The sequence below is a fragment of the Cervus canadensis genome, chromosome 1 (genome assembly GCF_019320065.1).
Source record: "Cervus canadensis isolate Bull #8, Minnesota chromosome 1, ASM1932006v1, whole genome shotgun sequence".
NCBI classification, from domain to species: domain Eukaryota; kingdom Metazoa; phylum Chordata; class Mammalia; order Artiodactyla; family Cervidae; genus Cervus; species Cervus canadensis.
This window is the reverse complement of record NC_057386.1, coordinates 113858004-113870588: the sequence shown is the minus strand read 5'-3', so window position 1 is coordinate 113870588 and position 12585 is coordinate 113858004. Positions and strand designations below refer to the sequence as shown.

At 52.3% G+C, this 12585-nt stretch overlaps 1 protein-coding gene across 4 annotated transcripts in view; it reads right to left on the bottom strand.

Annotated features, from left to right (window-relative positions):
• Positions 1 to 12585, bottom strand: part of TPST2 (tyrosylprotein sulfotransferase 2) — a 52628-nt gene that overhangs the window by 20128 nt on the left and 19915 nt on the right. The window lies entirely within an intron of this gene.

Below are 12585 nucleotides of genomic sequence, written 5' to 3'. Positions count from 1 at the left end.
CTATGCGAGTACCTTGTGCCATTTAATCCCCCAACGAGGGGGGATTGATGCTCCCAAACAAATCATGCTCCCAAAGTTGGGAGGATGATGCTCCCAACTTTGTAAAGTGAGAAAATGACAGCCAGAGGAAGAGCAACTGACTCGGGGAACCAGGGTCACCATCCAGGTCTCTGAGACTCTGACGCCCAGCTCTTAACTGCATTAAAGGAATAGGGCCATGAACTCCATGGGGGTCTGGGGTGAAGCCTGGCTGACATGGAAACAAGGGAAGCCTGTTTTACAACTCACTGCTCGTTATCATTTGGGGGGACAGTGGGGAGGCGGATTGTTAGTCCAATTCTCACCTCCTCCCATTTTACAGATGGGAAAACTGAGGCTTGGGAGCAGCTATTACTTCATAGACTCACTTCTCTCTGCTTAGTCCCATCCCAGGAGGCGGGGGCTGAGGGAAGAGAGTTGGTAGTGGTTAAGGATGCAGCTCTGGAGTTGGATGACTCTCTGACTAGGTAGACTGTTGTTTTTCTGAGCCTCAGTTTTCCTTTTCTGTAAAATGGGCTGTTAGGAGGTTCAAACAGGGTAATAGCAAATACTCAAAAACCTCAGCAATTATTAAAACACTGGGAATAGGCTGTTCTAGGGGTCCTATCTCTCTTCCCATTCACTTACACTTTGCTTCTACATTTTTTTTTTCTTATCCCTGAAACACCAACCTGATTAGTGTATCTAAACCCAGGAGGATGGTTCCCAGCCCCTGCCCCTCCTCCCAGCTACTGAACACACAGGCCTGGCGTTCCCGAGGCATGGACAGCCAGTGAAGAGAGGCCTGGCTCTTGGAACAACAACAACAACAGAAACACCATTAGGGACCAGGGCCCTTGAAGCTCTTCCGGAGACCAGATGGCTCCGGCCCAGCTGCCCTCAGGCAGCCCTTGAAATGCCAAGAGAGCTTGAGAGGCCTGCCGGGAGGGCAGCTCCCACGGCCCCTTCAGGGTCGGGGGACGGGCCGTCGGGGCCTGAAGAGCTGCGACTCCAACATGACGCTCTAGCCACAGGTCAGGATTTAAGCTTAAGTTAAAATTAAATAAAATTTAAAATTCAGCTACTTATTGACACCGGTCACATTTCCAGAGCCCAGAGGCCCCCTGGGGGCTACCGTACTGGCCACAGCGATTTAGGATGGGGTCAGCACGTGTGACCCTTGAGCCAAATCTACCCGTCAGCCTGTTTTGTGAGGCCTGTGAGCAAGGAGTGATTTTGACTTTTTTTTTTAAGGGAAAGAGGAGGAAGAGGATGAGTTGGGAGGGGAGAAGAGAAGCAGCAGCAACAAGAAAAACTGTTCTGCAAAACCTGGAATATTTACTATCTGGTCATTTTTAAAAAAGGGCTTCTCAGGTGGTGCAAGTGGTAAGGAACCCGCCTGCCAAGGCAGAAGACCTAAGAGACGTGGGTTCGATCCCTGGGTTGGGAAGAGCCCCTGGAGGAGGGCAAGGCAACCCACTCCAGTATTCCTGCCTGGAGAATCCCATGGACAGGGAGCCTGGGGGGCTACGGTCCATGGAGCTGCAAAGAGCTGGACACGATTGAGTGACTTGCACGCACACACACATGCATTTATAGAAACAGCTTGCAGGTCCCTGAGCTAGACCACTCCTATCATTCACCCAAAGTCAGTCCCCTACCCATAAAGGAATTCCATTCCCAGTATGCAATCAAAAGTCCAACCAAGTTAGCCTAGGTATCCCAACTCACAATCAGCTATACCACTGCTGCTTTTCTGCCTGCGTCCAGACATCCTGGGCTTGAAATAAAGATGCTGCACCCGTGTACTCCGGACAGTACTCAACAGTAAACATAAGCAACACCATTCCTAAAGGATGCACACATGCGTCAACGTGCGCCAGACACTAACTTAAGCGGCTGGACACGCGAACACAGTTCACATCGCTGAAAGTGCGCAGCGTGGAAGTTCGCTGTAGCAGACTTGCCGTTGGAATGCAGACTCAGCAGACATAGTGAGGGCTTCCTTGGTGGCTCAGCGGTGAAGAATCCGCCCGCCAGTGCAGGAGACAGAGGTTCTGATCCAGGAAGATCCCACATGCTGCGGAGCAACTAAGTCCGTGGGCCACAACTACTGAGCCTGTGCTCTAGAGCCCACGTGCCGCAACTACGGAGGTCGTGCATCTAGAGCCTGTGCTCCTCAACAAAAAAGCCACCGTGATGAGAAGCCTGCGCCCCGCAAGGAAGGGTGGCCCGCTGCTCACTGCAACTAAAGAAAAGCCCTCGCAGCAGCAAAGACCCAGCACAGCCAAAGATAAATAAATAAAATTACATATATATATAAAGAAGACACATGAGAGGGGTGGGGAGGAGTCAAAGAGCCCTCCTTTTCTTGTAGGAAGAACATCAGAATTTATTGAACACCACTGTATACCTAACACCAGACCAAGGCCTTTCCATGCCTCTACCTCATTTTAGCCTCCCAACAGCTCAGTGTGCAGGGTGGAGCGGGGAGGGGGTTCTCCAATTTACGATGCCAAAGGCCCATAGGGGCGCAGGGTAAGCGCAACTACAGCAAAAAGCAAATCCGCCAAATCAATCAAACCAATGAGCAAACACCAACTCCGGGTAAGAACACGGGGGCGGTAGGCGATCGTGTTTTTCCCCGAACACACACTTCCATGGTCTTGTTCTATGGTCTTGATCTACAGAATAATAAAACAACCAGTATTTTCTTGAATCCTAAGCCAGCCACGGTAGGGGGTCAGATTGAAGGGGCTCCAATCCCGGCTCCACCAGTTACTGGTGGTGTGACCTTGGCCAGTCACTTAACGTTGCTGAGCCTCAGTTTCCTCATCTGTAAAATGGGGACGACAACAAGACCTCCTAGGAGGCTCACGTGAGGCACCCGGGCCCTTGAAAAGTGGCCAGTGTAAACGTGGAAGTAGCCTCATGGGAGTCCTGGGAGGTATAAATAAGTTAGAAATTGTTAGAACAGAAGCTGGCACATAGTCTGGCACATAGAAAGTGTGCTTTACGAAGAGGGAAAGCCAGTTTCTAAATTTGGCTCTTCATGATGGGGTCACAAGACGGGGCAGCAGTGAGGATGATTTCACATCAGTCTCTTTCCACTGACCCATGGGCTGCCCTGAGTGACCACCGGAAGCAAGGGGAGGGGGCGGTGATGGACCATCTTCAAGACGCCCTCAGACCTGGACTCATTCATTCCACAAATGTTTACTGAGCACCTACTATGCTTGGAAGTAGAGTTGCAACACATCAGGGGCGGCAGCCCAGGGCCCCTGCCCTCACAGAGATGATGCTTTGGCAGGAGCCAGGAAACCAGCATGCCAGATAACTACATCTGTGATTGTGATAAACAGTCAGAAGGTAATAATAGAGGTTGGGGGGCGGGGGCGGGGGGGAAGACGTGCCCTAAGGCGCCAGACTCAGCAGGATTTCACCAAAGCTCAGCAGATCAAGAGGTTCCCAAACTGGGGGAGTGGGGAGGGCTGGAGCACCGGACACCAGCTCAGGGGGCAGGTCATGGCACTTGTAAGAGGAGACTTGGAGGGGTACCTGGTACCCCCATGCCGGAGCTCAGCCATCAGCCTTGCAAGCCCTCTCTGTGGGAACCAGCTCCCAAGCATTCCATCACCATGGAGATCACCTACCCCTCTGGGGCCCACTGACCTCACCACCCCAAGCCTCCAGGGAGATTAGGGGAGATTGTGGAAGATTGGGGCTCCCCCTTCAGGATCCCTGGGGATCAGAGACCTCTGACCTACTCTGAATGTAAGCCAGTCAAGAAGAGCCTGCCAGTGGGGTGACAGCAAGAGGCAAAAAGGGTAATTCTGAGGCTTTAAGGGGTGAGGCTTGAGCGTTAGAAACACGAGGGGTGATTCAAGACAGAAGAAAAGGCAGGCAGGTGAGCAGCCTTAGAAATATCAGCTCATACTTCTCAAGCCCTTACTGTACGCCAGGTATTGAGCTGAGAGCTCTACACATATCACGGAATTTTTGTCCTCACTAGCCCTGTCCATGAGCCCATCTGACTCTCCTGTATTAACCATCTCTTCACTGATCCTCAGAGAGGTGAGTTCATCTGGCCAAGCCACACAGCTGGTTAGCACAGGAGCTAACAGGAAAACCCAAAGCTCTCTCCAGAGCCCATGCTTCTAGACCTGAGTTTCCTCATTCATTCCACAAATGTTTACTGAGCTTTGCATTTTTTTTTCACCTTAAACGATCAAAGCAGGGCCCACGCCTGCCACCCTGCCTCAAACTTGGAGGTCCAGTTCAGCACCCTGTTGGCACAAGCTCAGGGTGGGGGTCACATCCCGGCTCTTGCACCCAGAGGTTGGGAGTCCTGGGTTGATCCAGCTTGTGGAGCCTCAGTACTGCCATCTGAGAAATGGGGGTTAACACCTGGAACGAACAGTCGCGAGGAATTCCTTAACATCACCGCACCCAGCACGCATGTACAAAAACGCTAGCACTGACTATGATCACTGTCATCACGGCACGGGAAGGAAGACTGGAGGGAACCTGAAGAAAAACAGACCGGTGGTTTGGCAAGGCGGGGTCGGCAAACTTCTGTGAAGGGCCAGGAAAGCCAATGATTTCGGGCCCCGTGGGCCAGAGGGTCTGTCAGGGCTTGACAGACCACTCGGCCTCGGCACTATGAAAGCAACCAGCAGAATACACGTGGCTGGGTTCCAGGCGAGACTATTTACAGCATCAGGCGGCGACCTTGACGTGTCCCTCGGGCGATCGTGTGAGAAGGCCCGGCTCTGTCTGAACTCCCAGGGAACTGGGACAAAAACACAAAACGCAGATGCAGTGGGTCACCGTGGAAGTTGGTGTATATTTGGGCTGGAACGGCCAGGGGGAGGACTCAGGCAGCCGGCCTCTGCTGAGAAAAATGGGCAATGCGGGAAAATATTTTATTTTTTAAAAGAAATGCATGCACGTATATGGGGTCATCCGCTGTCTGGTCTGTTGCCAAGTAAAGATTTAAGGAGAGAGACCTGTGTGTGCCTGGCCCTTCGATGTGCATTTTGCCTCTAACAACAACCTGGAGAGTTGAGGGAGGCACTCTTATTAGCTCCAGTCGACAGAGGGGGAACCTGAGGCTCAGAGAGGTGAAGAGCTCAGGCAAAGGTCACACAGAGAGCAACGAGCTCAGCCTGCGGTGGAACCACCTCTGTCTGGTCCCAGAGGCCGAGCTTTTTAACCATCACCCCCAAAGCCCTACCCTGCTCAACACCCAGGTGGGGACCAGGCGTGTCCACGGTCGGCTGCCTGGGGCAGTGACGGCTTGGCCCCCCGGCTCCCGGGCTGCAGCCTTGCCTCCAGCGTCTGGGGCGGCCTGGCTCTGCTCTGTGCTTCCTGCTGGGGAACACCCGGCCCCGGCCTGATAAAGAGTATAAACAGGAAAGGGCCGGGGTGACCTTGCAGGGCCCAGGGCTTCCTGTGCCCGCGCTGCACACACACACCTACACACCCACACCCAACCCTGTCTCCACTGCTCTGCCTGGAAGCGTCCAGAGGTAGGGGTGGGGAGTGGGAGGATGAGCACGCCAGGGTCTGTGTCCCGGCTCTGGTGATTGCTAGCAATGCAGCGCTGGCTGGAGCAGAGGAAGCAGACAGCGGTTTACGCAACCGAGGCCTCAACTGGGCCTCAGCGGGCTCATCTGTGAACTGGGGATGCTGACACCCGCGCCGAGGATTAAACAAATGAACCCACGGCTCTGCGCTGTGTTACTCTACCACTGTTATTTCCTCCCTTTAAGGTGGCTCAAAACTTGCACGCATCAGAATTACCTGAAATTGTTAAAAGACAGGCTCCTGGGGCCTGTCCCCAAATAATCTGATTTGCAAATTATAGAGTTCTCGAGCTCTGCCCCTCCTCCTGCTCTACAAAACACTACGTGGGGCACTGGATTCGGCATTTGAGGACTGTTGACTGGCCGGGCACTGGAATGGGCCGTGTAGGGGCCAAGAGCAAGACAGGGCCAGAAGCAATCTAGGCTCACTTAGGAACCAAGTGCGGAGGAGTACAAGGAAACCATCATAGTGAGTCTGGCTAAGAAGACAAGGATGAAGATCAGTGACACAGTCACCTGCCCGGCGCAGTCAAATTAAATAAACAAACACAAATATTTTAAAAAAATTTTTAAAGAACATGATAACATAAAAAAAAAAAGAAGTGGGTGGAGGACAGTCAGAGAGCAGAGAGGGGATGACTTTGGCGCACACGCCCAGGGAAGCAGAACAAGGTGTCTACATCTCCCAACACCCCAGGGGTGCACCTGCCTCTGCTCCGGGCCCCTAGGGGTGTCCCCTCCTCTCCCCAGCTCTCAGTTTCCTCATCTGTAAAATGGATCCAGCAACTCTCACCAGCAAGGGCTGCGGTGAGGACTGAAGTGAGACGGAGGCTTACCCGTGAGAAGGTAAGAGCGGGTGATGCTGGCGCCCTTTGGTAATCATGGGTCCCATGCAAATCTGAGAGAAGGAAGTAGCCAGGGCGGGGGTGGGGGTGCGGGTGGGGGGGGTGGTGGGTGAGAGGCTGGGGAAAGGAGGTCAGCAGGCTCCAGGCAGGCCAAGCAAGGAGCTTGGGGTTTATCCTGAGGGCAGCAGGAAGTGGGGAGTGCTGGCGGGATTGAGGTCTGGGAGGGGGCAAGGGCTTTTTCTAGTGTAGGATGGCTTAGAAGGTGAGGGCGGGAGACCAGGTGAGAAGTGCTGAGGGACCCAGGGACCACCTCAGAGGAGACGCGATGGAGAACACAGTGGAGGAGGAGGCCCAGAGGCCAGATGGTCTAGGCCAGAGGAGGTGACTCGGAGACCCCAGTCTAGCCTCAGGCCAGGCAAACAGCTCATAGCCTTTCTTGCCCTGGGCCTCGGCTCATCGGCCTCTCTGTAAAATGAGACAAGAGGTCTGCGTGGTAGGTAGGGCTGGGTGATGAGACTAGCGAGCTAGTTCCCTGGGCTGCAAAATTTACAGGGGCATCCCCCAAACTGAGTATGCAGGATTGATAATATTTAAATGCAACATTTACAAATGCCAGTCATATGCAGAGACGTGGATGGACTGAGGGACTGACATACAGATAGAGCAAAGTAAGACAGGAACAGAGAAACATTAACACGTGCATGTGGGATCTAGAAAAACGGTACAGATGATCTTATTTGCAAAGCAGAAATAGAGACACAGATGTAGAAAACAAATGTATGGACACCAAGAGGGGCGGAGGGGTGGGATGAACGGCTAGACTGGAACGGACACATCCACACGCGTGCTCAGTCGTGTCTGACTCTGCGGCCCTGAGGACTGCAGCCCACCAGGCTCCTCTGTCCATGGGATTTCCCAGGCAAGAGTACTTGCAGTGGGTTGTCATTTCCTTCTCCAGGGGATCTTTCAGACCCAGGAATCAAACCGTCTCCTGCGACGCCTCACTGGCAGGCGGATTCTTTAGCACTGAGCCACACTACTATGTGTAAAATAGGTAACTGCTGAGAACTGTCTGGCGCAGGGAACTCTATTCGGTGCTCTGAGGCGTCCCAAACGGGAAGGAAAGCCACAAAAGGTGGGACATGTGTACGTGTGTGGCTGGCTCACTTTTCTGTACAGCAGGAACTACCACAACATTCTAAAGTAACCATACTCCAAGTAAAAAAAAAACTGCCGGAAAAACACAATGACAAACAAAACATCACGTCTTTAAACGGGATAAATAATGGTGCTATGCTAAGGTGTATTAGAGCCTGAGGCAGAAGGAAAACATATCAGGAATACTAATCCTGTCTTTATTTAAAATGTTGACATGTTGTTCATCATGGATTTTTTTTAATCAATTTAGAGTTTTTGGGGGGAGGGGTGTAATAGCTTTACTGAGATTGAATTCACATATCATACAATTCACCTATTTAAAGTGTATAATTCCATGGGTTTTAGTGCATTCACGGAGTCACGCAAACACCTCCACAATAAATTTTCGAGTATCTTCATCAGCCCAAGGGGAAGCCCTGCTCTCAAGCTGCACCCCCAACCCCGTCCTCCCCCCAGCCCCTGGCAGCCGCTCTGTGACTTTTCCTCTTCTGAACCTTTCAGATAAATGGAAAAACATAATACAGGGTCTTTCGCTGCTTTACATTTAGCATAATGTTTTCAAGGTTCACCCATTAGTTTGGGTTTTTAAAATTTGCATTAAAACAGTACTTATCTTGATTGCTGAGCTTTGGGGCACTTCCTTAAATTCTGTACCCGAGTCCAGTCCCTCACATGCTTAATCTCAGACCTGGGTTTAGGGGATCCCTCCAGACCAAACCCAGGTTTCTGCAAACCCCAAGTTGAGAGCACAGTTCTGTCCACAAAGCCCCCAGCCTGGACAGCAGAGGCTGCGAGGCGCCCCTTGAGGGAGTCCACGTGGAATGGCGGAGTGGCTCCATTAAGCCACACTCCCCTGGGGCAACTCTAACTCCACTTGCCCCGAGAAACTCCACTGCGGACGTCTGCTCTCAGAGGAGCATTTATTGAACTCTGGCTGTATGCATCACAGGTCACCTCCCCACACACCAGGTTCGGCTGGCAGCCCCTTCATTCCCTTTCCTTGGACAGTCATGGCACAGCCCCCTCAACGAAACAGGGCCTCTGAGAACACAGGCGGCGAGGCACATGGCGGGGTGGCCCAGGGGTTAAAGGGCTGGGTGGAGAGCTGGGAAGGGCCTGGGGCCATGTCCAGCTCTGCCAAAGACAGGCCAGGAGATCTGGGACAGGTTAACGTCAACAGCCTCAGTTTTCCCATCTGTAAAGTGGGGCTGAACTGCCTGCCTCAGAGGGTTGCTGTGACAACCACTGAGGCAAGTGCTTCGGGCAAGACCTGGCAGCAGGAGGATTTAAGTAAATGCCAGCTCTTAATTTGTCATCATCTCATCATCTCTAATTAGACACTAATTAAACATCCCACAGTACAACCATAACAGAAATGTATACGACCGTAAGAAAGAAGGATTCGTTATCCTGCAGGTGATCTGGGACATGATGTTCGGTCATAAAAAAGTTTATCTGATTCTATTCTGATAAGTATTTATGTTGAAAAAATACTCCAGAAAGGTAAGCCCTAAACTGCTAAGTGGAGCTTCATTTATTTCTCCTTTTCTCCCTTCTGAATTTTCTAACTATTCTACAGCAGATATATATTAATGGTGTGATATAAAAGAATGGAAAAATGAAATTGGGGTGATTTCTAGGTTTACTGTGTAATATTGAGATTTTGAGCCTCGGAATGCTGAGCTGGCCTTGGAGAAAGCCCAGGGAAAGCCCAGAGAGGAGAGTCTGCCCAAGGTCACATAGCAAGGTCATGGGGCAGCCAGGCCTAGGTCTTGCTTTCCAGACACCCTGAGCCAGGCTCCTCTCTGCTGACTTCAGTCAGTTCAGTTCAGTTGCTCAGTCATGTCCAACTCTTTGCAACCCCATGGACTGCAGCACGCCAGGCCTCCCTGTCCATCACCACCTCTGGGAGTTTACTCAAACTCCTGTCCATTGAGTCGGTGATGCCATCCAACCGTCTCATCCTCTGTGGTCCCCTTCTCCTCCCGCCTTCAGTCTTTCCCAGCATCAGGGTCTTTTCAAATGAGTCAGTTCTTTGAATCAGGTAGCCAAAGTATTGGAGTTTCAGCTTCAGCATCAGTCCTTCCAATGAATATTCAGGAATGATTTCCTTTAGGTTTGACTGGTTGGATCTCCTTGTAGTCCAAGGGACTCTCAAGAGTCTTCTCCAACACCACAGTTCAAAAGCATCAATTCTTCAGTGCTCAAGCTTTCTTTATGGTCCAACTCTCACATCCATACATGACAATTGGAAAAACCATAGCTTTGACTAGGCGGACCTTTGTTGGCAAAGTAATGTGTATGCTTTTCAATATGCTGTCTAGGTTGGTCTTAACTTTTCTTCCAAGGAGCTGGTTCATTCTCCTGTAAGAGGAGGTAGGCTGGACCCCTGGTAAGCAGTCTGGCCCTGGGGCTTCCCTGATGGCTCAGGAGGACATGGGTCCGATCCCTGATCCAGGAAGATCCCACGTGCAACTAAGCCTGTGTATGCCACAACTTCTGAGCCTGTGCTCTCGAGCCCGGACACTGAAACTACTGAAGCCCCTGTGCCTTGGGCCCGTGATCTGCAGCAGGAGGAGCCCCCACAATACGAAGCCAGGTACCACAACTACAGAGTAGCCCCCGCTCAAAGCCAACTAGAGAAAAAGCCCAAGCAGCAACAGAGACCCAGCGCAGCCAGATGTAAAATAAATAAATTAACTTTTCTTTTTTCCAAAAAGAGGCTGGCTCTGGAGTCAGGCTGCAGATCCTAGTGGCACCATGAGCTACGTGACCTGGGGCAAGACACTTAACTTTCAAGAGCATCTGTCTCTTTCTCTATACGATAAGGCTCAGACATGCAGCAGTACCAAAGGGCTTTTGTAAAGAGTTAAAAAAGATAAGGCGAGTAAACTACGTTTTACCAAACAGTAGGTACTCTAGGCCTTATTGTTATTATTACTATTACTATTACCAGTATTTGTCTTTGGAATCTAGCAGTGTCACAGAGACTTCTGCAGGGCATGGAATGCTAACTCAACAGGTGCAGGAAGGAAATTTCAGCTTGGGCACTAGGGAGCCATGGCAGGTGTTTGAGCAGGAGAGGAGCACAGGGCCGGTGGCCAGCGCCCACCTAGAGGGACCGTCTCTGCCAAGGGCCTCCATCGCAGGCTCCACGACCGTGGCAGTCCTCCCGGAGCTGCTCGGCCAAACCACAACTCCCACTGGCTACAGTCTTGCCGCCTCCAGCCGTGCCCACTTCCTGGGGCCAGCTGGGCTGGTGAACACCAAGTGATCAACAAGTCGGGGGGTGTGAGACAGCTCACACAGCCTCGTGTGTGATGACCAGGAGGCCCAGAAGCCTGGAAGGGGCCACAGGGTGGCAGAGAAGGTCCCCCATATCACCGCCATGAAGACTGATTTCCAGTCAAGCCTAGCCCTTACTCTGCTGTGTGACCTTGGAAAAGTCCCTTTCCATCTCGGAGCTCAAGTGTGCCCATGTGCAAAGCAGATCCTAACTGCTCTGTACGCTCAGTGGCTGCCAGGGGGATGCCACACAATAAATCAGCGGTGGTTTCCTCTCTGTCTGCTTCAGGTGGGGACTCTCACTAATTCCTTGCAACCCCGGAAGTGGGTCCTTGGACTATTCCTGTTTTTTAAGTTGACTTAATTACTCAGGTCAAAGTTACAACCTCTGTATTTAAAAATAACAGAGAATGGGACTTCCCTGGTAGTCCAGTGGCTAAGACTCCATGCTCCCAATGCAGGGAGCCCGAGTTCGATCCCTGGTTGGGGAATTAGATCTTGCATGTCACAACAAAGACCTGGTGCAGCCAAATAAATAAAATAAATATTAAGAAAAAAATACTAGAGAAGGATTAAGTCTCCTGGGAGCAAAATCTCCAATCCCGTCCTCTTCCCTCTTTAAAGAGGTAAATGCTGTCGATCATTGTGGTGAGGAACCCCCCTCCACACACACACCTGCTTTCTGTGAGGTTACAGCCAAAGTCACATCTGAATGGAAACCACACAGGGCCTGTCCCCCACCCTCCCAGACACCATCCTTTCATGCTTCCATTCCCCCTTCCCTCCTTCCAGCCACACACTGTCCGACTGCACCGGTGGATCTCAGCTGGGGCTGATTTTGAGGGACCCAACAGCAATGTCTGGAGATAGAGTCTGGGCTGTCACGACTGGGGTCGTCGGACGTGTAGAGGCCAGGGGTGCTCTGATGCCCAGCCCCAAGTGTCAGTAAAGCCAGGGCTGAGAGGCCCTGGATCACACGTATCCTGACACTGGCTCGGGTCACCCCAGCCCAGGTCAGGGAGACCCTCCCGCGTCAGTGTACAGAGTCTGTCATTCAGTACACCCTGCCTGCGCCCCCACTGTGCGCCCGGCCCGGCTCTGGTCCGGGGCCACGGGTTAACGACACAGGCGGAACCCCGGCACTCAGAGGCGGCTGCCGTCCTCCCGGGAGACAGACACAGCAACGGGCAGGACCCCGAGAGGTCTCCCTCCTTTTAGCTGCTCCAGCGCATCCTGGGCAGGGATGGCTGACCGTTCATTGCGCCAAAGCCTTCCTGATGGACACGGAGGCTGCTTTCACCTTAGACACAACGCACCCCATCGCAAAAGAACGTGCCTCCCTTGCCTGTGACCGAGAGGCACCCCAATGCATCAGCAGGGTCCCCTGGAAGCCTGCCAGTCCCACCCCAGAGGTGTGGAATCAGAGTCTGCATCTTATCCAGCCCCCAGGCATCCCTGGGCTTCGCAGGTGGCACGGGACCCGCCTGCTAATGCAGGAGATGGGGGTTCGATCCCTGGGTCAGGAAGATCCCCTGGAGAAGGAAATGGCAACCCACTCCAGTATTCTTGCCTGGGAAATCCCATGGACAGAGGAGCCCTGTGGGCTACAGGCTCACACAGAGCCAGACATGACTGATGTGAGCGCGCGCGCGCACACACACACACACACACACACATGCAGGTATCCGCAC